The 27,622-nt window shown below is 37.4% G+C and overlaps 1 protein-coding gene and 1 long non-coding RNA gene across 2 annotated transcripts in view; one reads left to right on the top strand and one right to left on the bottom strand.

The window, feature by feature from the left end:
* SLC35F1 (solute carrier family 35 member F1) overlaps positions 1-27,622 on the bottom strand; it is a 409,574-nt gene that overhangs the window by 129,864 nt on the left and 252,088 nt on the right. The window lies entirely within an intron of this gene.
* LOC117980681 (uncharacterized) lies at positions 598-14,662 on the top strand. Its single transcript, XR_004672142.3, has 3 exons — positions 598-5,733; positions 9,076-9,169; positions 13,060-14,662. It is a non-coding gene; the product is annotated as an uncharacterized LOC117980681 (long non-coding RNA).

Genomic DNA, 27,622 nt, shown 5'->3' with positions numbered 1-27,622 from the left:
TTCCTACTTTCACTAGTGGCTAAGTTAAAATGGGTTGAGTCACAGAAAATACACCGATGTGTTATTCCTACATATCTGGATGTGCCCCGAAGTTCAAACCCACAGACATCACACACTAAAGTACCCATGTTTTCCTGCAAAGTCCTTCCAGAAGACTTATTTTTGTGTGTGTGAAGACAGACATGTATGGTACATATTTTTCTTTTTTGCCACAAATCCTATATCCTGACGTTGAAAGACTCGAAAGACAGTTCCTGCTGGACCCTCCCTAGAAATTCAGGTGCAGAATACTCTTGTCCTTTGGAGGACTGAAAGGGAGAAGCAGGAAAAGTGGAGTTAGGGCATTGGTTGCTTACTCAGAAGTTGGATGGTATCTTGGTCCTGAGGAGAGAAGGTTTCACTCAGTGTGTTACTCCCTTTAACAGAGTATCTGGGAGAGATTCCACACTGTGGTGGAGCTTGGAAATTCCTTGGACTGGATTTCTGGGAAATCTGCTCCACATATGGTAGAGCCAGGTACTCCATCATCTGGAAAAACTTTTGAGAGTCTTGCTCTTGATAGTTTTTCCAGGACACTGGCACAACACAGCATTGTTGTAGGCCAACCAGGATGTGTGGTCATCTTGTCCCCACCGTGGGGAGACCCTCTCATAGTATATGTTATATTGTTACTTGTGTCCTGTGCTTTGTCAGGAAAACATCACATCCTAGAAAATAGGCAGAAATTGCTGTTTTCTAAATCACTCAGACGAATTTGAACAAGTACCCAGGGCAAGCTGTGGCCGATTCACTAGCAATTTGACAAAAGTCTTTGCTGTTGTAAGGTAGGTGGAGAGAGAAACAGATTTCTCTCTGCTCCCTGATATTCAAAGACTAGGGAAACGAATGAAAGGTCAAAGAATAAGAGACTATTTGTACTCTTGCTTAGAAGAAGGAATTCAAATAGATGACCTTTTAAAAAACACAAAAGAAACTGTAAAAGATTATGGCTGGAAGAAATGTTCACAGTAATTTGTAAAATGCTTCTGCTAATGTTAAATTAATTGCAGAGTCTGTTGTAGACCTTAGGCCTAACTAAGCCCTATTCCAGGATGGTATCTCTAACTAGGTTGGAGCTTCTTGAATTACCTAGTTTGAGATCCTAGGTAACAAGAGCTTACTGGGAAGTACATGCTTTGGGTCCCAAGGACTTATTATTTAAAGGGTGTTTCTTGATGGTCACCATTGAGTATTGACTTCTACTCTTAATGTTGTCATTTCATGAGTTCTATGCAATTTTTCTGTAAGAAACAATTTCTTTTTTTAATTTAATTTAATTTTATTATTATTATACTTTAAGTTTTAGGGTACATGTGCACAATGTGCAGGTTAGTTACATATGTATACATGTGCCATGCTGGTGTGCTGCACCCATTAACTCGTCATTATTTCTTTCTCTTCCATGCATGTCTTAGCACCAAGAAAAATGTGGTTCTGAAACTTTTATTCTGTGTTGTCAATAATGGCTCTTAATCATCCAGGTGGAACTCACCTCTAACCTTATTTTCAGGGAGTGAAATTTTAGCTTAAACTGTGACCATGAAATATAAACATGCCAACCAATCATTTGCTAACTGTTATGGGTTTCAAAGCTACCTAGGAAGCTTCAGAAAATACAGATCTTTACTGCTAGTGGTATTTCAAGACATCTAGAGTTACCATGATGGATTGCAACAATCTGAGCCATACAGTTCTTCTTACTTTGAAACAGATTTTGAAGATGGTGTTTAAAATTTTGGAGTCAGACCAAAGACACATCCTTCTAGGGTGCACATTTCGAAAAACAATAATACATTATATTCATCTGAACAGAGGAATCATGATAATAACTTAAGTTTTACTGTAATGGTCTTTAAGGATTAAATTTGGTTTTGAAAACATACCATCAAGGTGTTATTTTACATTATAGTCTTTGATAATATCAGTCTATAAAAGTATTGACTACATTACAAATGTTCTTGTGCATAGTATATTATATATGAAAATAATAATGTCATTTCATAATAATGAATAATATAGAACATCCACATCCATTACCTTGTTTGTTTTTAAAAAATATTTTTATTTTGAAAATAGAGGTGAGGTCTCATCATGTTGGCCAGGCTGGTCTTGAACTCCTGGCCTCATGCAATCCTCCTCCCACCTCAGCCTCCCAAAGTGTTGAGATTTCAGGAGTGAGCCACTGTACCTGACCTAAATTGCCTTTCTTTTTTTCTTCCTTCCTTCCTTCCTTCCTTCCTTCCTTCCTTCCTTCCTTCCTTCCTTCCCTCCTTCCTTCCTTCCTTCCCTCCCTCCCTCCCTCCTTCCTTCCTTCCTTCCTTCCTTCCTTCCTTCCTTCCTTCCTTCCTTCCTTCCCTCCCTCCTTCCTTCCTTCCTTCCTTCCTTCCTTCTCTCTCTCTCTCTCTTTCTTTTTTTTTTTTGACAGCGTCTCACTCTGTTGCCCAAGCTGGAGTGCAGCGGTGTGAACACAGGTCACTGCAACCTCAATTGCTGGGGCTTAAACAAGATCCTTCTGCTTCAGCCTCCAGAGTAACTGAGGCCTCAGAGGTGTGCCACCACTCCTGGCTAACTAAAAAAAAAAATTTTTTTTCTTTTTTCTTTGTAGAGATATTGCCCATGCTGGTCTCGAGTTCCTGGGCTCAAGTGATCCACCCACCTCAGCTTCCCAAAGTGATGGGATTACAGGCATGAGCCACAGTGCCTGGCCCTAAATTGCTTTTTTATGCTTGAGTTTATTAATACCTTGAATTTATTCTATTCTATACTTGACTAAATTTCTTAAGCTCCAAGAATAAATCAGGAAGAAGATAAAAAGAGTGGAAAAAATAATGAAAAAGAAAACAAAGACATAACAGAAAGTATCATCCAAGTGAAAAGTTGTTTCTTTTAAAAATAAAACTAGCAAACACACTTTACTATTTCTTGCTCTACCATTATTGAAAGTCACTTTCAAAATCTCCCACTTTGCTAGGACAGTTTTTACTTTATCTATTTTGAATCAATATTACTAGGTATTTTTACAGGCTTAGGATTGTTTAACTCTAACTAAAACTTTAATCAATAGGTAGTGAGTCTTATCACTAAGTAACATTTTTGTCTTAAAGTTTATATCAAATATATCTAAAGTAGCTCTCTTTTTGGAGTTTACCAAATTTATTTTTTTCCTTATTGTATTTTCAATCTTTTTTTGGTATTTCCATTTTAAGTGTATCTTTTATAATCATTGTACATCTAGAATATTAAAATTTTATGCTGCTGACTTATTTTTTAACTGGAAAAGTTTGTGCATTGACATTGATACTGATTTCTGATATATTTCTACTCATTTTGGTGATGTTTTGGACTTTTGATTTGTCTCATGTATTGTTTCTTCTCTCTGCTGCACATTTTCCCTTCTCTTGGAGTTATTGAATTTCCCTCCCTCATTTTATTGTCTTCCCTCTAATAGGTTTTAAATTAGGGGTTCTATTTCTATTCTTTTAGTGGTTACTTAAGAAATGTAATACTCCAGTGTTTAAAGTTAATTTTACCCTCCTCCAAATCAATACAAGGACCTTGGAACATTTTAATCCCAACCACCACTTCCTAATTTGAATACTGTTCTTGCCTATGGTTTAATTTTTTTCCAGATTCATACCTCACAAACAAAACAGTATCATTATGATTTGAACAATTAATATTTGTATAGATTTGCCTTCATGTTTGCCATATTATTTACTTACCATTCCTTTTTCAATTTAGTTCCCTGAAGTACATCATTTGAAGTTCCCTTGCTGAAAATCTGTTAGTAGGAAACTCTACTTTTATTTATTAGAAAATATCTTCAATATACCCTCTTTTTTAAAGGATAATTTTATTACATATGTAATTGTAGGTTTTGTTGGTATTATTACACTTCTCTAGATGTCATTGTTTGTCTAATTGTTATTATTTTGTGGGTAGTCTTTATCTTTCCTTTGTTTTGTGTAAGATTGTCTCCTTAGGGTTCTGCAGTTTTATTACGATACGTCTAAATGTGGTCTTATTTTTATTCTAAATGCAGTGAATACCTTGCTTGGTATTCACTAGATTGTCAGAACCTAGGCATTTGTGTCTTTTATTAATTCTGAAAAATCTGTTGCCATTATCTCTTTAGTGCCCATCTCCCTTTCTCTCTATAATCTCCTTCCGGAATCTGAGTTCATATTGCACATTCTCACTCTCCATGTCAATTAACATGTTTCATATTTTCATCTTTCTATTTTTGTCCTGCGTCCTGAATAAAGTCTGAAGAACTAACTTTCAGTTCGCTAATTCTCTCTTTAGTAGAATCACAGCTGTTGTTTTATCTCTATATTGGTTTCTAATATCAATTATTACATTTTCATTTCTAGAAATTCTATTTGTTGTTTTTTTCAGATCTACCTGATCAATTTTTGATAATCTCTTTCTCCCTTGTCATACAATGAAAACTGTCTTATATTTCTTTAAACATATTTACTTTAATTCTTTAGTAATTCCAACATCTGTAATCTTTGCAGGTCTGTTTCTGTAGCTTATTGTTACGCTGCCTCTTTCTCATGTGATTTGTTTAAAATGTTAAAAAATTAGTAGCTCATAGTCCTTAGAACTTGACCTGTGGGAATTCTTTGAGATCCTATTTTAAAATGCATTCCTCCAGAGGATCTGTAATTGTTTATGCCAAACACCTAGGGAAACTACCAATCTGAGACTACTTAAAATTAAATTTTAGCTTCAGTGGTTTTAAATTCATACAGATAATATGCTTTCTAGCCCCAAATATGCATACATATGGGCTATGGTCAGAAATTATCAAAGGAGAAATGTTTTTCCTATTTATTTTGCTATCAACAGACCAAAACTCAGACAGGCACATTTCCCTATTTCCTTTCTTATGGGACAGATTTCATCCTAGCTCATCCACTGAGAGTTTCCTGGATTTACTCTAGGTCTCTGGTCCAACATTTCACATTTGCTGCGTTCCAAGCCTTTCCTTTTGAATGCCATATTGGCAACTGTTAAAACCCAGGTTCTAGAACACTACGAGCAGCAGTCACATGCCTCAGTTACATAACCAGCGTGAGAGTGTCTGTCTATAGGAGCTACTGGCCTGCACTCGTATCTGGCCTCCACAAATTCCTGTAACTTTACTAGAAGGTCAGTTATGCTTTAAAAAAAGCCTTTAAAAAATATTCATTCCACAATCCCAAGAGTACTGTACTGGGAAGAGTTTCTCCCAACATATAAACAAAAAAATTGAAATCTGTGATGGTCAATTTTATGTGCCAATTTGACCAAGCTAAGAGGTGCCCAGATGGCTAGTAAAATATTATTTCCAGGTATCTGTGATGGTGTTCCCAGGAAAGAATAGCATTTGAATCAGTCCACTGAGCAAAGAAGATTGCCCTCACCAATGTGGGCAAGTGTTCCAATCTGCTGAGAGCCCAGACAGAACAAAAAGGCAGAAGAAAGGCAAATTCACTCTTTCTCTCTTCTGGAGCAGGGACATTCATCTTCTGCCCTCAGACATCAGAGCTCCTGGTTCTCAGGCTTTTGGATGAAGAGACTTACACCAACAGCTCCTTTTCTTCCTGTTCTCAGGCTTCTGGACTCAAAATGAATTACATCACTGGCTTTCCTAGTTCTCCAGCTTGCAGATGGCAGATCATGCGACTCCTCAGCTTCCAAAATCATGTGAGCCAATTTCTCATTTTATATATATATGGTCTCTTATTGGTTCTGTTTCTCTGGAGAACACTGATGAATACAAAAGTGAAGCATACCCAAGCCCCTGTTCCAAAAACTCCTGAGATAAGCCTGGCTCCAGTTGCTTCTGCTCAGTTCTCAGTGTATAAGGGGTATACATAGATTTAACTCAGGGGAAACATTAATTTAAACTATATCTAGAAGATGAATCAATTAAGTCATGTATATTATGCATTTAAAAAGTCTTCATTAAAAATTGTAATAATGTGGACATAATCTTTCTGTTATGGCTCCCATAGAAATATTCTAAAGAAGAATGTTCAAAACTATTTTGCTATTATCTAAGTTTAGTTTTGAGAGACTGAGTTGCTAAACCTACATGGGTGAATCTGATTATATGTCAATCACAGACCTGGGTTTTTAGTGCACAAACCTACTCTCAGAGGGACTGAAATATCCTGGGAAAAAGATAAGAGAGTTATCTTTTTCATCTGGCTCTCTGGGTTACTTTATTGGTATTGTCAGTCTCCTGTAGTTGACTGGGTAGGAGCAGGGTCTTCCCTGAGGCTCAGTATAAGGAATTTTCTCCACATCCATGGTTTTGTGGAATAAAAAAGGCAGCTGGGCTAATCCATATGATTCTTCTTGAGCTATTTGTGATTCCTCCCTCCTCCCCCTTAAAAGTAAATGATAGGTAAAAAGCATCATTAGAAAGATAAAATATGCTGATATTCACTTTTAAGGTTAAAGAAATAACATTTACTAAAAATAAATTGTTATAAATAAGATGGTCAGCTGCATTGAATACAAAAGTAAAAAGGATATGAAAACTCTTTCAAAAAAACAGCTGTAGGAACACAGGATCTTCCCACACATGGGCAAGCGGTTGGCCCCTAGAAACAAGGCCTCTAACAAGAGAGGTGTGGAGGAGAAAGTGAGGCCAACATTCTAGGTAAGGAAGGTGAGAGGGACAGAAGAGTTGGCATGCTTTGGGGGATGGTAAAAAATCTAGATCCGCAACCCCCAGGAGGTGTGGATATCTAGTGCAGCGATCCCAGGAATTTGAACAGAAGGGACATGGAGCAGTGATGGAGACCTGATTAGCTGTGGCTTCCAGTTTTGGGAGATACTTGAGCTGCAAGATTGGGAAAGCTGCTATTGTAGGAGTAGAACATCCAAACCTCACAAAAGTGAGCATGAGATCATTTGACACCTACCTCACCTCAGTACTACCACGGCAGGTAGCACAGAAGTAAGGAGGAATGGGGAGTGGCTTTATAGGCAGCACTTAGCCAAGGCCTTTCCTTTCTGCCAAAAATCAGCGTGTTCTACATGACCACTACAATGGAAAACATTCCCGAGTAAGGAGAGACCATTTTTCAGAGTTCACAGAAGAGTCCAAAGGGACTTAGAATCTATAGTAGTAAGTTAAAAAAAAAAAAAAAAGATGTAGAACAATGGAACTATAACAGAGGAAAATTCTGTTTAAATTATGAATATTGACTGTTTTTTTAAAACAAAACTAAGAATTTTCTGTAATTTGTAACCAGTCAGTGGCAGGGTCAATAACAAGAGTTTAGAGGCCAATACATAGAAGAGGCCGGACCACACTAGAACAGAGATCAGTCCCCGTCCAAGGTTCTGGCATTTCCTCAAACTCAAGAGGAAATTCTTAAATTCAAGCCCTGCTTTTCATTCTAAGAGTTTTTATAATGAAGCATACAACTATTCCATGTAGCAGGAAGGGAACTGCTTAACTGTAGGGTATGTGGGAGGGATTATCTCCTTTACTTTCTTGGCCATTCCAGTAAGTTTTGATTTAGAAGAGGAAATATAAGATAAAATTTGTCTAAGATAGCAAAAGGATAGGGAGGCTTGCTCAGAAAAGATGAAGTTTGGTCAGTTATAACATACTTGACAGTATCTAATTTAGAGTTTCACATTTTTAGGAAGTGTGAAGAGATCAGAGAGTCAGGAGATGTGCAAGGAAAGCGATGATAGGCATAGAAAATAGGACCTATCAAGAAAGCTTTCAAAAGCATGCAGCAGTCCTTAAAGATGGGAAGGTTTTGGTGATTTAATGTGACTTGAGGTGACTTTCAGGAATACAAAAGATTATTAGAAAGAAGTGAGTCTATAACACTATGGAAAAACTTCTGGTCAGGTATCAGGCAAATAACTTTTAACAAGTTAAAAGATACAGAACTAGCTGCTTGGTAATATGCTTTCCTGCAATAAGGATGTAGGAGGATGTAAGAAAATCAATTGATCCCTTTTTCATTTGTGATCATTTAGGTGCAGTGATCTGTGAGTATAAAAAAAAAACAAGCACAAATTTAAACTATAAATAAAAATGTGGCACTAGAAAGAAAAAAAAGGAGGAAGCATCCCAAGGGAAGATGCCAACATAAAGTATAATACAACTAAACGATGTGCTTATTCCCAAGCTCAAAACAAAACAAAAGAAAAACAAACACACAAAATGAATGTACTTTGTAAGGCTTAGCTATGTTAGCTTTGTCATAAAACAATATGTACTGTATAATTTTTAAAGGTTTAATATATACGTAAATATATATACCAAAATGTCTCTCTGGAGAGATTGCAGATGATTTTTTTCATTGTATTTTAAAGATATATTCCCAAATCTCTATAACCAACACTTTATGACCAGTAAAAATAAACAAATATTTTAAGCAAAAAAAGAGGCCCAGCACTATGGCTCATGCCTTTAATCCCAGTGCTTTGAGAGGCCAAGGCAGGAGGATCGCTTGAGCCCAAGGGTTTGAGGCTTCAGTGAGCTATGATTGCCACTGTACTCCAAAAACAAGAGAGAAAAGAGGGAATTAATCAATCTCCTCCCAATCTGATCAGCAGAGAAGTGAGTCCTTCTGTCTCAAAGGGAAATGAACTGAACTGAAGCTGTTGAGAGGAGAGTCATAAGAATGAAGAGGGGAATGGGGATATTTAGCTTGGAAAGAAAAGTGTGCATGGGGTGTGCCTCTAAACATTTCAGTGACTATCTAATAAAAGAACAGTTCAATATTCCATGGGGTAGAGAAATAGATTTAAGATTGTAAGTATCACCTAAAAGGAAACATATTTTGGCTCATTATCAGGATGACATTTAATGGTCAGAGCTCCCCAAAAGTGAGATACATTTCCCTGGAATCCAATGAGCTCAAAATACTTAACATTGAAGAAATGGAGACCCCACAGTTGGAGTAGGTGACTCTAAGGATCTCCACCAACTTTTTTTTCCCTCTCGCTAATTGGTCTCACTATAAATAAGAAAAGTTATTTTTCACCTTTGACTGTGTCTGAAATTAGATTAGCAAACTATGGATAATGGAGTGACTACGGATACTTTCTCAAGTGGAGCAGAAGTGCCTGGTCAAACTAAGCCTCCTCTTCTGACCTTCAGGTATGACTCTCATCTTCTACCTCAAGAAGCTTCTGGGAATACATACAGAAAAATGTTAACTTTTAAAATTGCCAGCCATATTTGCTGGAAGTGTTCCCATGTATGCCTGTGACAGTGGTAGTGTTTGTGAAGGTGAGGCTGATTAATGAAACTAAGGTGGAAAACATCTGAGTAATGGCATGTGGACTTACATAACATCAGATAGTTTTGGTAGCAGGAAAACACATAAAACTTTCTGCTTTCTTTTATAAATCAAATAATTATGTTAGTGGCATTTTGGTAAATTGGTTAGAAAGTTTCATTTCAAAAGTTTTGATTACAAAGTTTCTGATGATTTTTGTTGACTGATAAAAATAGGATATCCTGAATTTGCATATTCAAAGGATTGAGTTTCTTATTTTTATTGCCAGTGAGAATTTTCCATAACAGAAAAGGCTTGACAAGTATTCTCACCACGACTTTTCACATCCCAGCCTGAGAAATGAGATCAAGGAAAGTGGAGCTTGTCTAATTGCTAATTTGCCAATTTGAGTCTGTAGGAAGTGGAAAATCGAGGCTTTGACTTTACTTTAATTTTACTTTCTATACTTCTATATGGACTGAATTTTTAATAAGACCATTAATTATTTTTTATAATAAAAACAAATTGTAAAAATTAAACATTTAAAGGTTAGCATTGCCAGAGACCTGTGCCAGTACATAACAAATGCGATGAAGTACAGGCAGGGTGGAAAGTGGCTGAAAGCAATCTTCCGACTTCTATAGCTCTGGTTCCAATCTTGGCTGTGCTTCTTACTAGATGTATGACTTTTAATTGTCTTCACTTTTAAAGAGTACTTTTATGGTTTACAGACTTATATGATGACAGGGTTGTTTTTTTTTTTCTTCAGCACTTCAAAAATGTTTTAAAAAAATGACTTCTTGCCTCTATTGTTTCTGATGAGAAGTATATTTTCCCTTTGTGTAATGCATTTTTTTCCTTGCTGCTTTCAAGGTTTTCTTTTTCTTTTTGTTTTTTAGAAGTTTGACACAGAAAAGAAATGTGATTTTCTTTGCATAGTTTCTGCTTGGGATTTGCTGAGCTTCATGGATCTGTTTGATGTGTTTCAACAAATATGGAAAATTCTCAGCTATTATCCCTTTAAATATTTATTCTGCACCATTGTCCCTCTTTTTCTTCCAGAAGTCCAATTGCATGCATGTTGGATCATTTAATATTGTCCCATACACCTTGGATATTCTATTCTGTTTTTCTTCCTCTCCTCTCCTTTTTATTCTGTTTTAACTGGATACCTTGTGCCTACCTGCCATCTAATTCAGATTCTTTCCTCTGTTGAGTCCTACATTCTTCATTTCTTTTACTGTGTTTTTTTATTTGTAGCATTCCCATTTGACTATCTTAAAAATAGGTGCCTGATCTCTCGTGAAATTCCCATGTCTTCATGAATGTTGTTGACTGATCCCACTGGAATTTGATTTTTATCATAGTTAGGTTTGATAATTTGCTGATAATTCTAATATCTATGACATCTCTGGGTCTGCTTCTATTGATTACTTTCTCTCTTGACCATGTGTCACATTTTCTTGCTTCATTGCATGTCTAGTCATTTTTACTTGTATCTGCACATTTTGTATAAAAAAACAGTAGAGACTGAACTAAGCAATATTTACTTCCAAGTCCATGCCATTTCACTTGTGTCAGGCTTGTTGATTGAGAAACAGAGTCCATCTGATAACTGGGATTGGTCTTTCTTGCAACTTTAGTTTGACTTAGTTTACCATTGTCTTCAAATAATTTGAGAGCAGAATCAGTACTTACTCTTCTTCAGGCATGGAATCTGAGTGCTGGGTGAGGTTCCGGAGATTGCTGCACTTTACAACTATGCTTCCAGCTTTCTGAAACATTAGATATATCTCTTTGCTTTACAATTCAGCTGTTATTTGGGCTTTTGAGACTTCTCTTTGCTCTCCAGTCCTGTACCAGGGTTTCTGCACCTATGGAATTCTCTCTCTTTCTCTGCCTGAAATGTCTCAAAAAGATTTCTCTCAGTTCTCCAGTCCTACCTTGCTTGGCAGCTGAAAGTCTGGTGTATCTTAAACTCATTTCTCTCAGATCTCCTGTACTACTCTCCTTCGTCTGCAAAGGATGGCTGCCATGCACTGGGAGGCTCCACACACTTAGGATCGCTTTTTAGCTCTCCTGCATTACCATATAGTGTGTGGTATATCACATGCCCAGCACTAGGTGAAGACTCATGGAACAGAGTTTGCAGGTATATGTAGACCTGCCTTGTGGCTGAGGTCCTTTAGAATTATAATCTGCCTCACCGGTCCATATGTGGCCATTAAAACCTAAAGTTTTGGCTGTTTTTTTTTTTTTTTTTTAACTAACTCTTTCTATGATGGATTCTTTTTTATTTGTAATCTGTTAGGGATGAGAGAAGTATGAATATTTTTCCTCCTACAAATGAAATTTTCTGGAGTTTTGTACATTTAGGTTTCTTTTCATCCTTAGCTTTCTGTTGGGTTCAGAAAACTGTAATTTTACAGCTTATCAGGCTTGTTTTTGTTGTTAGAACGAGAGTTGATCTTTTGTGGCTTACTATATCCTAAACAGAAGTCACTACATAATTTTTAGTAAGTTACCTAACCTCTCTGAGTCTCATCTGTAAGATGACCTATGGGATGCTTGTGGGGATTAAAGATGATGCGCTGTATATTCTCATTATCTTTTCCTTTCTCCTTTGGATGATACTTGAAATAGTGCACAGTATGATTATAAAAACAAATTCACTGTGCACTATTTCTTTCTCCTTCATTTAATTGTGTGCTTCTCTTTGTCAATGTTCATCCAAGTTGAATAAACTGTTTCACCTGTTGCTTCAGAAAATCTTATTCATCCTGAAATATACTAGTTTTATTCAGAGCTGTGGCTTAAATAAATGAATAGCCAGCCCTAAAAAAGTCACATACACTTGGATACTGACTCTCAAATATCATCAAATAGATTAACATTTTAATGAAACAACCACAATTACAAATTCATATCTCCAAGCATATAAATATGTTAATAAATACTTTTTATTTGACAGATATCCCCATTTTTTTGAGCCAGGAAATCTGAGCCACAGATTTCCTTAAGGTAGCCTGCTTAAGGAAAGAACATAAACCACAGTAGAGACTATTCTTGAACACAATTTTACTGTCTTGATTCACACAGCAGTTATCTAGACCATGCTGCTAATTTACACAGATTTGGGATTCCTGCAACCTACTTCTATATAACATTCATTATTTTTTAAAGAGACAGGAAGAGTATATATTAAGTTCACTTCATTTTTTTGGATGAGACGTTAATAAAAATGCCACAAGAGTGCAGAAAACCATATGTAGGTGACATTAGGTTATAGAAAAAGGCAGGATACATTTGGCTGAAGGGCATAACCTTGCACTGATAACTGGCTAAAATTCCTCTATGTCTCTAATCCACTCTTCCCACTCAACACCAGTAAACCTACCATGGAACCCAAAATCCAAATGTTGGAAGATGTCCAAGGGTTATCCCTCATACTCTGCTTTCTAAGCAAAAAGAATCGTCTTTTTTTTTTTTTGAATGGAGGTTCTGATTAAACCCTAGCTAAACTGACTCAAGCACTCTGGCTTACATGATGCCCTGAAGGATTATTACTGATGTCATTTATGTGATCACAAGCTGTGTTTACAGCAATAAAGAAAGCCAGGCTTGGGTAGTATTAATAGCCCTACTAATTACACTACTATAAAAGGTTTATGGATGGTATAAATTCCTATATTATTATCCAATGCTCTGGCAGTGGCATTCTTCCAGAGGAAGGTATCACAGGGCTCATTTGTTTTCCCTTTTTTTGCAGTAATTCATGAGAAGATGAAACAAGAGACTATATGAAAGAAAGAAGAAAAGGAGCCCACTGGGACACACTCTTACACCAAGATCATTATGATTTCACATTTTTACTTTAGGACTTAAAAGTTATTTCATGTTGCCAATAAACATATAAAAGGAAGCTCATTTTACTGGTAATTAAGGAAATGAAATATAAAACAATAAAATATTTTTCACCTTTCAGACTGACCAGAAAATTACTGATAATATTCAATGGTGACACTTAAGTGGGGAAATAGGTACTCTTGAATACCAAGAATAGGCTTTTGAATTGGTAATGTTCTTTTTGGGGAAGGACTGTGAAGGGGACTTTTTATTAATATTTAGAATGCCCGTTGACTCAGCATTTATTTTTAGAAATGTAAACAAGATACACTCACATGTATACAAAGATATACCTATAAATATGTTTTCTATAAAAATGGATGGAATAATTCAAAATTGGAAACAATTTGTATGACCACTAACTGTGGGCTTATCAATGTTATCACAACAACTAAAGTGAAAAAAGTAAGCTGCAGGCTGGGCATGGTAGCTCACACCTGCAATCCCAGCACTTTGGGAGGCCAAAGTTCTTGAGCCCTGGAGTTCAAGACCAGCCTAGCCAACATGGCAAAACCCCATTGTCTCTACAAAAAATATAAAAATTATCAGGGCATAGTGGTGTGAGCCTGTAGTTCCAGTTACTTGGGAGGCTAAGGTAGGAGGATATATTGAGCTCAGTTGGTCAAGGGTGCAGTGAGCCATGATCAAGCCATTGCACTCCAGCTTGGGTGACAGAGAGAGACCCTGTTTCCAAAAGAAAAAAGAAGAACAAAGAAAAAAGCAAGCTGCAGAACAGTTTGTTTAGTTTCTAGCATTTACACAAAAACACATTATAATTATGTATATAAATGCATATGCACAGAAACATGCCATGAAAGATAAATAACAAAATTTAACAAAGATTTCCTTTGGAGAATGGGATTTATGGTAGATGAGACAAACTATTACTTTAAAAAAATTATATTTATGTCTATATTTGAAATGTTTATATTTACATAAACACTTACTGTTTATATTCATGTCTTACTTGGGTAATTTAAAAGATTAAAGTAAACTTAAAAATGAGGTCAGGTGTGGCTGGCTCACACCTGTAATCCCAGCACTTTGGGAGGCCAAGGCAGGTGGATTGCTTGAGCTCAGGAGTTTGAGACCAGCCTGAGTAACATGGTGAAACCCTGTCTGTATAAAAAAATACAAAAATTAGCTGGGCATGGTGGTGCACACCTATAGTCCCAGCTACTTGGGAGGCTGAGGCAGAAGAAAGGCTTGAGCCCAGGAGGCAAAGGCTGCAGTGAGCCCAAATTGCACCACTGCACTCCAGCCTGGGTGACAGGGCCATACCTTGTCTCAAAGAAAAATAAAAAGAAAATGGTTATAATGTTATCACCTCAAATATAGTCTCAGAGTCTCTTGGTTCTCCACGGCTTCTTTGTAGAATTTAGCATATAAACATATTAGCAAGTGGACATATTAGCATGTTATATCTATTCTATAAAGTGGGCATGTGCCTTAGAAGCAGTCCAACAAATATATTTGATTCAAAGATTTTTATTAAGGAGATCTTTCCTTTTATTTTAACTCTCAATCAAATTGGATTGATTTTAATTGGAAGTTCCATATAGTAAGAGATGAATGGGGTTCTTTGAGTTTAGCAAAAATGCTGAATAAAGAGTGCAATATCAATCAAAATTATTTGTTATAAAATTTGTGCCTGAAATATTATTTGCTTTTTTACATTAGGATCAAAGTTTCCCACTCTGAAATCCAAGGCAACTTAGCCTGCGTTTTAGAAGACACTCTGCTCAAAGAACAAAAATTAGCATAGTACATCTTTGGCCTCCTTTCCTCAACTAGACAGGTTAATTAGAAAGCAGGTATAGCAACATCCTAGTTGCTAAATTCTTGATTTTGAGTTTCTTTGAATCCTTATTAAAAGATCTTATTTTGGCTCACAGAATAGATCACAGAAGTACATGTTGATTTGATTTCAATAGAAATGGAAAATAATCACTTTTTATTAACCAATTCCTCCCCTGTTTTTTTTTTAAATCCTGATTTCAATTTATATCATAAATGATGAAAGGTTTACATGGTCATCCAGTGCCTATAATGTTTTAAAAGAGGGATTATTGGGATGAAGGCGGGCAGGTATCAGAGACAGAAAGCAGTTCAAAGGTGGTAGTAGCAGTCCAGGTAAGACGCGATGGGTGGCTTGGCTGGGGGCAGTGATAGGGCTGATGTGGATCGAGAGAGCGCATCTGTAAGGGTCTCATAGTGTTGGGAACACAGCTCAATAGATCATCATGAAATTTAACTGACGACAACTATGCATCAGTCAATATGTTCTTCAACCAAATTAATCTCCAACCAGAGATAATGTGGGTTCTTTAAGTTCATTTGTTGAGTCTGCTTAAATGTTAGCCATGGGAGGCTGCATAGATATATGGGAGATATTTGTGGTGGGGTTGTAGAGACCTTCTCTAGGGGAAAATTCCCTTTATGCTTTGCAGGTGAAGCTGTGAATAGATTTTGCTCATAAATTTTGGTATAAGATTAATAGGACACAATAATGTTTTCTTCAAAGGAGTGATCATTGCTACATTTGGTTGGAATATTTACGTGTGATACTTTCTGAAAACACATTAGGACTAGTGGAAATTGTGCATATTGCAATGTTGCTATCAGAGGCACCATTAATTTACTCCTCTAGAATACTATGATACGTTAATCGAATACTCTGAAAGATGTGAAGAACATTTGCTGAATGGAGCATGCTGCATACTCAGAAAATGAGATGAGCTAGTTGGTTAAAAAATTGATATTTTGCTCTCTCTTCCTGCCCCTCTGCAGATGCTAACAGTCCCAGTGAGTTGTTGTATATCTTTGTTCTCTGTCAGATACTAGGATAAAGCCCATGAACCCTGATATCTTCCACCGTGTTTTCACTTGGTCACTTTATAACATAAGATTATAGTGGTTTTCTAATATTTTATGGGACTTGTTAGAAATTTCAAAAGAGTTTAAATTCAGTATACCAGCAAGGGCTGAAAGTATATTCCCAAATCACCAGGAAAAGGAGTAAAGCCAGTTTGCCATTACATAGAGGGGTCACTTGGGTCTGAAGTCAGTTGCTGTAGACCACTGACCTATATATAACTGCTCGTAAAGGAAGACGAGACAGTTAAGAGTCTTGGAAGTGACTCATATCCCTTATCTGCATTTTCACTTTCCACGGTTTCAGTTATCCATCGTTAACCACCGTCTGAAAATAAGTGAGTACAGTACAATAAGGTATTTTGAGAGGGAGACCATACTCACATAACTTTTATTACAGTATATTGTTATAATTGTTCTATTTTATTATGTTATTTTTGTTACTGTGCCTAATTTATAAGTTAAATTTTACCATAGGTATTCCTGTATGTATAGGAAAAAACATAATATATATATAAGGTTCTCTACTATATGCTGTTTTAGGCATCCATTGGGGGTCTTGGGATGTATTCCATGAGGATAAGGGGGGAATATTATATTTATCAAAATAGCCTTCTGGTCTAGTTCATAGAAGCCCAGCAACCAAGAAGCGGCCACAACTAAGTCTAAATAAAGGAAGTGGATGATGTCTGTGCAGTATTCTCCAAGAGAGATAGTTGGGGCAAGAGGTGAGGGGAAGACAGCGCAGGGACTGGAAGAACAGAAGCTGCTCTTCTTAATGCAAAGTCAGGGTCCCTTTGCACAAAATCCCTTTGCATGTGAACAACTGAAGAAAGGCTAAGGGGAAGCCATGAAACAGCAAACTATTGATTCTAGCGGTTATAATGAATTATTCTGCTGTGAATAAGTGGGGAAGACAGGACTGGAGCTGGATGGAGAGAAGAGTGGTGAAGTGGATGATAGAGAGGTTCAGTTATGTGCTGTATAATGATGTTTTGGTCAACAACTGACTGTGTATACAATGGTGGTCCTACAAAATGTTAGTGGAGCTGAGAAATTCCTACTGCCTAGTGATGTCATAGCTATCATAACATCATAATGAAATTACTTAATTTTTAAATAAGTTTAGTGTAGTCTAAGTGCATAGTGTCTATAAAATCTACAGTAGGGTACAGTAATGTCTTAAGCCTTCACATTCACTTGCCACTCAGCCAGAGCAATTTCCAGCCTTGCAAGCACCATTCATAGTAACTGCTCTATATAGGTGTACACTTTTTATTTTTATACCATATTTTTACTGTACCTTTAGTATATTTCGATATATTTAGATACACAAATATATACTCATTATTGTGTTACAATTGTCTACAGTATTTGGTACAGTAAGTAACATGCTGTACAAGTTTGTACCCCAGGAGCAATAGGCTTTACCATATAGGCTAACCATGTAGCCTAGGTGTGTAGTAGGCTATAACATCTAGGTTTGTGTAAGTACACTCTATGATGTTTGCACAATGACGAAATCACCTAAAGACGCATTTCTCAGAAGATATCCCTATATTAAGTGAGGCATGACTGTAAATGCTTTTGCAATTAAAGTTTGGTGAAGATAAGGGAAAGGGTGGCCCTCAGATTTGTACTCGTGCGCAGTTACAGGGACTCTTTACTCGTCACTCTCCTCCTCTTATCTGTGAACTTGGAGGGGGTAGGAGAAGGGAGATCATCTTTACTCAATTAGGGATCCTTCGCATCTCGTAGCACAGTGACTGACAGACGAAGAAAGCCCCCCGAAGGCACTTGCTGAATAAATGAATAGTGAATGAAATAATGAACGAGTGAATTCATGAAGAAAGAAATAAGGGACTGAGGAACTGAAATTTATATAAGAGAAATCTGAATAAGACGTAATCAGTTTGGAGCCTTCTGGAAGGTTCTATATAAAGTAATCATGGGCAGAACTAAAAGTATAAAACTCTTCAGAACTAAAAGTATAAAACTCAAGTTGCATCCTTGGCTTGTGTACCAGGTTGGCTCCTTCAGTTAAGAGACACTCTCAGTATAGGAACACATTCACCAATGACTTTCCTTTTGGGTGTCTAGATTACTCAACACATCTGAGGTCCAAATAATAGAAAACAGGGGTAGAGACTTAATAAGTTTCCATGTAGTAAATAACTTACAATTTTTAACAGTGCAGAGACTTCTACATTTATGTCACTTACATAAGCTATGCCCACACATTTCTCTGTTGCAAAGAAGTTACTTACCAAGTTCCTTAACTTTATTTTTAGAAGGTGAGTTCTTCACTTGCTTCTGAATGATCTAACTTAGTTTCTTTTAGCCTGACAAAAGTTTAAAATCAATAGCTTGTTTAAAGCTGTGCTATAATCATCCCGAGTTTAACACTGCACAGCTGGAAATTTCGACCTCAGCAAATGACATCCACTAAGCCAAACGTTGAAATCTACTTGTAGGTATAGAACCTGCTGCTTTGAATCTGGTAAGGCCCCAGTAGTCCATTGAATTTGTCCATAGCCCACTCCTCCAGCTCAGCAATGGCTGAGCAACAGCTCCATCCATGATCTGTGATATCATGGCCTTCTCCTCTTCTCAAATGATACCCTAGTGGCCACTTCTCCACCAGAAGTGGCTTTGTAGCCTCCAATGCTTTGTGTTCTCTCAGAGCATTTTGCAACTCTTTTTTTTTAATCTTGCATTATTTTTAATTTTTTTCCTCTCCCCACCCTGATTTTATTTTCCAACTCTGAAATAGAACATTCTTATCTTGCCTAAAAATGGGAGACCAATTTCTTTTAATGACCTCATCTAAGGATAGTTCTTGTCTTTGGAGAAGTTCATTAGTAAGGCCAGATCTCCACTTACAGAGTTCTTACTGTAGTTTCCATTGTGATGGCCTTAACAGGGATGTGTTGTTCATTGATTATTCCAAATAATTGGTGGAGATTTGGAATTCTGGTTATAAACAGTGACCCAATTTTCCCTCTGGTAATGCATCTGAATATTTCTACTGTTGTAATGATAGGGTCTTCCAAAGTATCTATGGCTCCTGTGCCCAAACCTGATTCCTTGCTGGAAGTTATCAGGGGCAAGAATGCCATCCTGTCCTGGCTTTGGCCAAATCACACTTCTTTTTCCTCACCTTCTGCAGTTGACATGTACCTCGGTCAGCAGGCCAAATGGAAATTAGGTGTTCCCAGCTGCTTTGGAGCTGCACTGCTTTCTGTATGGCATGTATATTCAGTTGGTTGCAGTTTACAATGCATTCTATGTGTATTGTGGAAGAGAAAACACTCAGGAAAGAAGGTGGTCAAGCTTCATTTACAGCATGCTTTATTTTGATTGGTACCCTAGTGCTCTGAGCCTTTTCTTGAGCAAAGAATAGTAACTTGGGAGTGTTTTACTCCAGACACGACTTAAACAGAATCTGGATCTTCTCTGCAATGTCTGAATTTGTAATAAAAGTTCTGTCTCAGTCAAGGGAGTAGGAATGCTTTTCTTCCCATTTTTCCCCATTTGTCTATTAGTTAAGGCTGTGTGAGTAGGAAAAAGCTGGGGTGAAGAGAGGAAATGTGAGAAGAGCTAGAAAACACACACACAAACAAGGGGAGAGAAAGGGTGGGAAGTAATTCTGCCTTAAGGTTTCTCAGTTCTGATGAAAACTCTAGAACAAGCACTGGCCTAGGAAATTGTTTTCTCCACTTCTTCCTTTGGCAACCCTCCCTTCCCCTTTATAATCTCTCATAGCTTGGACCATCTGGGTGCAGTTATGCCTAGAAGTCCAAGGGTGGCTCTGGCTCCTTCTGAACAAAGATTTGGGGTTCCTATTGTTCCTCTTGGCTTAGCTTTCTCAGGCAGAAAATCTCTGACTCTATACCCTGGGGGAGGGGTCTCTGAGCTTGTGCATTTAGGAATTAGTCATGGGCTAGTATAATAATTATATCAGTGAGTTCTCTCACAGTGGCCACTGAAGTGGTAAGAAAATATCTAAAATGACTGTTTTATTTCTGATCCTTCTATGAATTACACTTGTGCCTACTCTGGCATCCAGGGCCAAGTGAAGGAGAATATATATGCTGGAATATGGTCATTGAATTTCAGAGTCTCCATGGTAGAATTTATTCAAATTAAGGGTTACATGTATAAAATCCAACTTGCTGAGAAGAATCAATATTTAGTAAGCAAATCTAATGTTGATGATGGCATATTATATTCAGTTTATTGTTTTCTGTATGCCTCACACTGTCCTATAAGTTTTTTATGCATCATCTTAACCCACATGAAACTTGTAAAGAATTTACTACTATTATCCTGACTTATGAAATGATGAAATACAGCACAGACAAGTTATAGATACTCATTAGGGTGACTCAATGACTCTTGAATTTTGACTGAATTGAGAAATAAGAAAAGCCCAGATCCTAATTGTTTAAAATAATATTTTAATTTAGTTGACTTAAGTAGTAATTCCTAAATATGAGTCTTAAAGATAGACATTGTCTTAGAAATGAGTAATTAGGCAGTTAAAGACAAAAAATTGATATTCACTCTATTTTTTGAAAGAAGCTTCAAATAGTAAAACAAAAAATGGCCAGAAACATAAATTCTAATCATATTTTGTTTTATTTGGAGTTATTTCCTTTATGTTTTTCCTCATATAGACCACTAAAAGAGCCCAATCACTTTAACTTGTAAAAAGTCCTAACAAGTATCACATTTAAATTTGGTGAGTTACATGATGATGCTTCTTCGAGTCCTCAAAAATCTTAGAAAGGGAAACCAATGAAACTAGACATTCAAAAAATGCATAGGCAGGAAATTATGATCCAGAGATAATTATTATGCAATTCTAAGTCTTAAACAAAAAAAACTGTTTGCTTCATTTTTTCTTTCCTGCAAATCTCATGCAGTAGACTGCAATAGTGTCTGCAAGATGGCTAACTGCTGAGTCTTTGATTTAATGAAAACTTAGGGAAAGCAATTCAGTTCACTGCAGGGACTGCTTTGTTCTTCCATTATGATTCTTTTTTTCATGAGAAAGATGATTGTAAAGATAAACTCTATTCCTCTGAATTTTTACACTAATTACATACAAAGCACTATTTTGGCAGAAGGGGACTTATCTCCTTCAGGCAATACAGTTATCATCTTGTAACCACCCTTCAATCTCCCACATGAAAGATGGAGCTGCGTGCCAGGAATGAGTATTTCTCTATGCCAGCTCTCAGCATGGATAGATGAATGCTTAAAGATTTCCAGAATTAACAGTCAACATGAACTCCAGATAAAACAGGCAGACAGCCTCTCCCCTTGAGCTTATACGCTGTTTAAAATAAAAGAATCAGGAAGACATTCATTAATAAAGTATTTGGCATGGGGGAATGAAGCAATGTCTGATGTATAGAGTGTGTGTGTGTGTGTGTGTGTGAGTGTGAGTGTGTTTGTGTATAAGTTTATGTAAGGATTCATTAAGAGTAGATGGTGTTACATATTCATGTCAATTTCCTTCCATCTATAAGTCATTTATTGTACTAAGTGATACTGAGAGTTCTATGTAAGATATCACTCTCTTTAAGATTCATACACATTGGCCAGGCACGGTGGCTCAGGCCTGTAATCCCAGCACTTTGGGAGGCTGAGGTGGGTGGATCATTTGAGGTCAGGAGTTCAGAACCAGCCTGGCCAACATGGTGAAACCCCGTCTCCACTAAAAAATACAAAAATTAGCTGGGTGGTAGTGGCACGTGCCTGTAATCCTGGGTACTCAGGAGGCTGAGGCAGGAGAACTGCTTGAGCCTGGGAGGGAGAGGTTGCAGTGAGCCTCTCGAGATCGCACCACTGCACTACAGTCTGGGAGACAGAGTGAGACCCTGCCTCAAAAAAAAAAAAAAGAAAGAAAAGATTCATACACATTAGCACACACACGAAATGCACTATTGGATACTATAAGTTTCATTAAGACTGTGGGAGACTCTATTTGGTGCAGATTCACCCTGTAAGCACTGTAAGCACTGCTTATATATGGAATGTGTGTGTTTTTTATTGTTTGGTGGACTTAAGCTTGATAGCTCATGTAACACTAGCAAGTTCCTTGATGCAGGTACAATTTTTGGGAAGCAGTATTCATTCTTGTCGTCTAAAAGGATGCCACAAGGAAGTGGGAAGTTTTACCAGCATGTCCTAATATCTCTAAGCAACTGAGGGAATAGCTGCATATTGTAAACTCTAGGCCCAGTGATAACTTATTTCCATCATGGTAACCGCCGAGTTATAGTAGTTAATTTTCTTTTTTTTTCCCACTTCAGTCAGATGCATTGAAGTACGACTTAGATACAATAAAATTCTCTCCTTTTAAGTGTATAGTTTGAAGAGTTTCAACAAATGTATATAGTCAGGTAACCTCTACAAAAATCGAGATACACAGAACATTTCCATCCTCCCAAAATTTCCTTGTGCCCTTTGCAGTGAGTATCCTCCCACCACTACCCCACGCTCTGGAAACCACTGATCTATTCTCTGTCCTTATAGTTCTGTGTTTTCCAGAACATTGTATGACTATGCACTATGTAATTATATACTATGTAAACTTTCACGTCTGGATTCTTGCACTTAGTGTAATGCTTTTGAGATTAACCCATACTATTATACGTATCAGTAGCTTATTTCTTTTTATTGGTCAGTGACATTCCATTGCATGAATTAACTGTAATTTTTTTATCCTTTCATAAGCTGATGGGCACTTGGGTAGTTTAGTTTTTTGCAATTATGAATAAAGATGCAATGAGCATTTGTATGTAGATCTTTGCAGGGACATTATGTTTTCATCTCTTGTAAAAATGCAATTGTTGAGTCACATGGCAAATGTACGTTTAACCTTATAAGACAATGACAAGCTATTTTCCAAAGCAGCATTACCATGTGTATTCCCACGTACAGGTGGTATATGAGAGTTCCAGTTGCTCTACCTACTGGGAGGAAGTTTTGCTAGACGTGGATTCTAATTTTCTTGTGTGACTTTCTCTACCAATTTCCCAGCATGATATTTGTATAACATCACAGCCCCAAATCTGTTCTCTTTTCCTAGACAACATAAGCACAATTCCCATGAAGCATAATTCCCATGAAGCATCTACCAAAGATTCATCTCAGAAATCCCTGAGGTGCAGTCTTTATACTGTGGGGGCTAAAATTCTCCAATCATACTTAGGAAGTAAAAATAAATGCAACCTGACAAGAAATAGGAGTGGAGATTTGCCAAGTAATTTCCCACAAGGGAGACTTTTTAAGAGGCTCCAGTGAATATTACCTCACCAGACTTAGGTAAGTGACAGTACTATTTCTCCCACGACTCCCAAAGGAGTTATAATTTAGTATTTACATTTTCCAAAATGCTTTCTCATTATGCCCACATGCTAATAACAGTCCCTTCTCAGTGATTTAGTCAGTGTTACCCAGAGAACTGAGAACTGGGCTGTGAGTGAGCAGAACTCGGGCTTCTGCTCTGAGAAAATCCTAGGTCCTGGTTTAATTCTTTCACTGCTTTTTTTTTTTTTTGACTGCCTATGGGAAGCATTAAAGAAAACTGCAATGAAAGTAGGGGGCAAAGATTCACAGAGGCAGAGGCACATTCACGGATCTGGGGAGGTGAGATCTTCAGGTGACTCTAGGGTCTGATATACGGGGAAATGCTGGCTACCTAAGTTTCCAAGCCTTTGTTGTGGCTATCTGATAGGCCTATTTTATTTCACATGAAATTCTCTATTTCTTCTAATTATGTAAGTATTTTACATGTGGTATTGGTCATGGAGAATTTAGCCTACGTAATTGTATGTAAGAAATGTAGTATTTCTGTAGAGAACAAATACGAAGCCTTTATTGAGTTGGAAGAAACAACAATTACCTCTTAATTAATGCTTCCTCGGCTACCACCCCCAACCTCCTCAAAAAAAAAAAAAAAAAAAATAGCAGGATACTTTCTTGGCACAAACTCTCAGAAGAATTTTTATTTAAAATGCCAAGGTTTGTGGGACTGGACCATTGGGTCATGATTTGCGTCCAGCTGTAAGCATAGACAGGGCTGTCATATTTATATATTTCTCTTATCTCTTCTGCCCCACTTGAATATTCTGGGTGGAGAAAGGGGATGTAAGCAGAAGGGGCCAGGAGAGCACAGGTGCTTGAATACCTAACTAACTTCCTTGCTTCAGTCTTCGCACTTACAATTAACATTTGAACCTAGACCTCTAGGATTTCCATCTGCTAGAATTTAATGCTCAATGTGAGTATTTCTCATGAAGAGTAAAGCATGCAGTTCACTTTTCAGTATTCTTTCTTTGAAAAAAATCAAAGGGATTCTACATGGTGATATTTTTATGAGTGTTCTATTAGCACTATTAGAGACTTGTTTCATTTTTACACTCACACAAAGAAACAGATACATGATTCAATAAATAGTTTAATGTATATGTTTCAATAATTCACTGAAAAGCAAAACACATGCCATACTCATCAAATTGCTTTTAGCTGGAAGCTTGTCTTTTATCAAAATTGGAAGAGCTCGTAAGAACACTTTTCAATGAAAAAGCAAAACTTGCAGAACCAGTCACCAAGAATATTGAAGTTGTTAGTACTCATAACACTCAATGATGGCAACATTTTCTTTTATTTTCAGGGTCTGTATATAAAAAGAAGCAGACACTTATGATTCTAGTCATGCTTTCATTACTGATACCCATTTTTTCCCTACCACTATGAGTTGAGGAGGAAATTGAGGAGGAAAACAAAGGCTAAACGTGTTTTCTTTTTACCCTCAGCATCCTGCCTTTACTCCTCCGGCAATGAGTAAATTGCTGGTGTGAAAACAAAAAGGAATTAGAGAAACAAGAATGTAGAAAAATGGTAGCAGAAGAAAGGGAAGAGGAAATTATTGCTTATTAAAGTTTTTATGATTTATATACACTCAGAAGTTAAAAACTGCTAAAAGAGGAATCATGGGTATCTATTATTTAAAAATTTAAAGGTAGCTTTGGGAAGCAGCACGATTTTTGTCATAACAGACAAGAGAAGCTTATGGGCAAAAAGTTAGATGATACATGTTTTCTTGATAGGAACTGTATCCTATTTTCACCTTTGTCTTTAAAAGTCTGTCACATTTCTTACTCTTACATCACAAAAGCAAGTCCTGGTGGTCTTCATTGGACCCCAGTCTGTCCTCGCCTCTGGTTCATAGTCTCAGCATTTTGTTCCTCTGCTTCCTGATTTCAGCGGTAATTACGTGGAATTATAAGAAGATAGTAGATATAAGGAGAAGTCATCTTTTGAGAGTTTCCTAGGCAAACGCATACGTTTTCGGAAGCTTCACTGTACTTTCTTAGTCACATTCCTTAGTCACTTTGTATGAGTTGTTTGGATTTCAGGCTTTATTTCAGTGGGTACATTTTAATTTCCTAACTAACTTCTCAAAGTGGTTACAATTAAGCTATTGATGTAACAGTTATCTCTGTTTTACCTAAATTCTCAAACTTCATACAATGTCAACAAAACTACTTTGGTGGAGTACATTTCTTTCTACAAAGTTGTATTTCTGAAGGTCTTTGTTATGAACAGTAAGCATTTTTTTTTTTTTTTGAGACAGAGTCTCGCTCTATGGCCCAGGCTGGAGTGCAGTGGCGCGATCTCTGCTCACTGCAAGCTCTGCCTCCCGGGTTCACGCCATTCTCCTGCCTCAGTCTCCCAAGTAGCTGGGACTACAGGCACCTGCCACCATGCCCAGCTAATTTTTTTGTATTTTTAGTAGAGACGGGGTTTCACCATGTTAGCCAGGATGATCTCGATCTTCTGACCTCGTGGTCTGCCCGCCTTGGCCTCCCAAAGTGCTGGGATTACAGGCATGAGCCACCACGCCCGGCCAAGCATTTTTTAAAAATTTTAGAACCATCTGGAAGAACACCCAGCTCCAACTATAAAGAGGGCTAGACTTAAAATTTGCTAAACTGGATATGATATTTTGTAAGGAAGATAGTACCCACATTTTTGTAGGAATCAATTAATAATCAAGGGCAAACTCAACTCCAATTCATTTTGGAACTTACAGTGGAGCCTGCTGCTTCAGAGTCTTTGATCATGACTCCAGTGAAATTTTGATAGGGAGAATTCAGTTTGACTTTGAAGTCAAATTTAAGCAAGGCTTTCATAATAACCTCACCCTTAATGCTCTTGAAAGGTTTCTTGCATTTAGCACATTGTTTTAAATGTGACAATCATTAAATTTTAGAAGATACATGATTAAAACTATAAAGAAAGATTTGTTTAAAAATGTATTTCTGAGTCTAACTTCATGCTGTTAGGTGGCCCAGAGTGGCAACACGTGGCTCAGACCTAACCTGCAGCTCTCGGAGCAGTGAGAAAGGAGAACTTGTGACTATGAGACTCTCCCTTGCACACACCACACTTTCCATCCTTCCCTCTTTGTTGTTCATTCTTTCCCAAATTTTCAGGTGCCTGACTAGAAAGATTAGTATGTCTCCAGAACATAGTACTGAATCAGCCTATAGAAAATTAATGTAATTATTATGTTCATTTCCAGATGTTAGCTTAATGCCAGCCTATTAAAACTTCTAAAGATGAAGCTTAAAACAAATAATAATTCTGAGGAAACACCCAAATGAAGACATGCCAGCAAACTTAGTGAGGATCTGAGGCAATGGTAAAAATCTCCAGAGGGTATTTTAGAAATTGATTCTCTCCATCACAGACTGGTATCGGCAGTCAGAATTTCCCTAGCCCTCTTCAGCCTTTTCTTTCTAAAGAGCCTCCAAATTCCTTGCTGCTCCTAGTCCTTAGCCTCTTTCCATTGGTCTTTCTTCTTGTCCACCTCCAACCCTCTCCTTAAATCGTCTATGACATCTTTGTGATGGTTAATGAATGTCAACTTGATTGGATTGAAGGATAAAAAGTATTGTTCCTGGGTGTGTCTCTGAGGGTGTTGCCAAGGGAGGTTAACATTTGAGTCAGTAAACTGGGAGACTCAGACCCACCCTCAATCTGGGTGGGCACCATCTAATCAGCTGCCAGCACAGCTGGGATAAAAGCAGGCAGAGGAACGTGGAAGGACTAGACTGGCTGAGTTTTCTGGCCTCCATCTTTCTCCCATGCTGGATGCTCCCTGCCCTCAAACATCGGACTTCAAGTTCTTCAGCTTTTGGATTCTTGGACTTATACCAGTGATTTGCCAGGAGCTTTGGGGACTTTGGCCACAGACTGAAGGCTGCACTGTTGGCTTCCCTACTTTTGAGGTTTTGGGATTCGGACTGGCTTCCTTGCTCCTCAGCTTGCAGACGGCCTATTGTGGGACTTCACCTTGTGATCGTGAGTCAATACTCCTTAATAAACTCCCTTTCATATATACATCTATCCTATTAGTCCTGCGGCTCTAGAGAACCCTGACTAATACATTCCTCCTGACCGCACAGTGGTATCTCACTACATCTTACACCGAGGGCTGGTTTCCTATTCAGGGTTTTGAAATTCAAAGG

The sequence above is a fragment of the Pan paniscus genome, chromosome 5, assembly GCF_029289425.2.
Source record: "Pan paniscus chromosome 5, NHGRI_mPanPan1-v2.0_pri, whole genome shotgun sequence".
In the NCBI taxonomy this organism is placed as follows: Eukaryota; Metazoa; Chordata; class Mammalia; order Primates; family Hominidae; genus Pan; species Pan paniscus.
Note: the sequence above shows the minus strand (reverse complement) of the source record. Positions and strands in the feature narration are given on the sequence as shown.